At 36.8% G+C, this 2,508-nt stretch overlaps 1 pseudogene; it reads right to left on the bottom strand.

The window, feature by feature from the left end:
* Positions 1 to 251: 251 nt before the first annotated feature.
* LOC145071124 (alkane hydroxylase MAH1 pseudogene) lies at positions 252 to 2,109 on the bottom strand (annotated as a pseudogene).
* Between the last annotated feature and the right edge of the window lie 399 nt (positions 2,110 to 2,508).

Genomic DNA, 2,508 nt, shown 5'->3' with positions numbered 1-2,508 from the left:
CGATGTCTACCACTCTGAGGTGAAGAGTTGCAACGAGGGAATTGTCATGCTTTTTCCAGTTAAATTTTCTAGAGGTTGTTTTAAAGTTTGATAGAAAAACGTATTAGATGAAAAATCTGTATGGTTGTGAACTAATCTTTTCCAGAGAATAGATTTATTTTTTGGTTGACTTTCTTCATGTCTTGTAAAATCTGGTTTTTTTTTCTTTTCAGTAGAGTAACATATGAAAAGGACAGAGACATAAAGAGAGAACTTTAAGATTATCATTATACAAACCGAAATATATCTTAGATACAAAATACAAAGTAACTTGTATATAGAAACTTCTAAACATAGGTGACATATATGCAAACAGCTGATGCATGCATGTGGCAATGACTACATGTTCTTGCTACACGACACATATGCAACAGCATTTATTAGAAATATCGAACTCATTATCAAACATATATAACATAAAATTGAAATTTCACACCGGATCGATTTATTACGGTTATTTTTTTTTCTAGTATGTGTGGCTCAAATACTTATTTTGGTTAACCTCACCTTTAGGCCATGCTTCATCATAAGTACCATGGAAGCGCTAGGAATAACCGGGTGACCTTCTACCAGCTCAATGTGATAATGATAAATAATTGTAGATGCCACTATCTTTAGTTGAGTGAAACTCATGTCCTTACCTAAGCATGTCCTGGGCCCACCACTAAATGCGACGAACTTGTAAGATGGCTCATGTTTGATACCTCCTTTCTCTGAAATCCATCTTTCAGGCTTGAATTCCGTACAATCCTTACCCCATATCTTTTCCATCCTTCCCATGCCATAGTAATATAGAATAATCCTGGTGTTTTGAGTAACGTGGTGGCCACTTGGAAGGATTTCTGGCTGTAATGGAGTTTTGTGGTTAAAAGGAACAGCAGGGTAAAGCCTTAAGGCTTCGCATAGAGCCCCATGAAGATAAACCAGTTTTCCTACCTCTTTGGAATTCCAGTTCTTCTGATCATCTACTTTCATCTCCAGAAAGGTGTGAATCTCCTCTCGGATCTTTTCCTCTACAATTGGATTTTTTGCAACGAGATAGAAAAACCATGAGAGAGTTGTGCTAGTTGTATCTCTCCCTGCACCCAAGAGGGTCACTATGGTATCCCTTACAAAGTTTTTGGGAGGATATCCGAAATTGCCGCTTTGGCTTTTGAATTCTGTTACCAGGGATGTCACTAATCCAAAACTTTCATGCACATGTTGGCTTTCCATGTTAATGGACTCGTGTTGTATTCTAGCTAAGCACTTGTCTACGAAGTGATAAACTGCATTGTATGCGTCACTCAACTTCTTCTCATTCCCCATCCTCAGTAATCGTTGTAATTTCCAAAAGATTGGGGGTATAAGATGCCTGTACAACATGCCGTCTGTAATATCTACCCAGGCTTTCTCACACGGAATGTAAGGAAAATTTAGAGACAAGCTTTGAGGGTCATAGTCTAAGAGCACCTTGCATATAGTGTCAAAAGTGAACCTTTGAAATATTTCCTGCAAGTCGATTTCCATGCCTGTTTTGGATATAGACTCTAATACTGGCAAAAGCGCTGTTTCCACTTTATTCCAGACAACTGCTTCAAAAGCACTTTGAAAGTTGGGTTGCCTAAAGAGCGACATGATGGTTTTGCGGTGAATTTCCCATAGATGTCCGTCGAGATTAATGATTCCATCTCCAAAAATGTCAAACAATTTACGGTATTTTGGGCCTTTTGGATAATTAGGAAAGTTTTTGCTCAAAACATGGTGAATGTCTAATGGGTCTGTGGTGATAAGCATATCCATGTTGGCAAACCAATGGCCTTTCCACTTGAAAGTACCTCCACGACGATTCAGAGTCCTGGTGAGTGTATTATGAAGTCGGTGCAAGTTTGTGATGGCATCTGGTATCATACCAAGAGGCAGCCAGAGTCTTTTGATAAGACTTTTTAGGTTTTGAGGTTTATAATGAAAAACTAAAAAGGTAAGGCATATGAGAATGAGAATGGCCAAAGCTTCAAGGAGAGTCATGAGGAAGAAACGAAATGATAGAGAGATTATAAGGCGGTAAGGGGAGGAGGTTATATCATATATCATATATAGTGCATCGGTATATAAAAGAAAACTTTCCATGAGGCAACTGACACCCTTGAACTACACTTGATGTATACCTATGTCGATAGTTTCCATTTTATTGAGATTTAAGTCAGTTGTGATAATTATTTTTAAAAATAAGCAAATTTATATATAACAGCTTTCAATAATTATTCAACAGAAGGAAACATATTCATCACATAGTAAAACAAATAAGTGATTTATGTCAAAATTGTCAAGATCGAGATCTTATCTAAGATGGGGATTTTACCAAAGATCATTTTATATTTTGCAAGACCGTGATCGTAAGATTGGATCAGGATGGTAAGATCTTACCAAAATGAACTCATATTCAAATTAGTTATAATGTTTGTAAGGTATTTGGTATTCAGTATATAT

This window comes from Lactuca serriola, chromosome 8 (genome assembly GCF_051521515.1).
Source record: "Lactuca serriola cultivar US96UC23 chromosome 8, Lser_US96UC23_V15, whole genome shotgun sequence".
NCBI lineage: Eukaryota > Viridiplantae > Streptophyta > Magnoliopsida > Asterales > Asteraceae > Lactuca > Lactuca serriola.
This window is presented reverse-complemented; position numbering and strand designations above follow the sequence as displayed.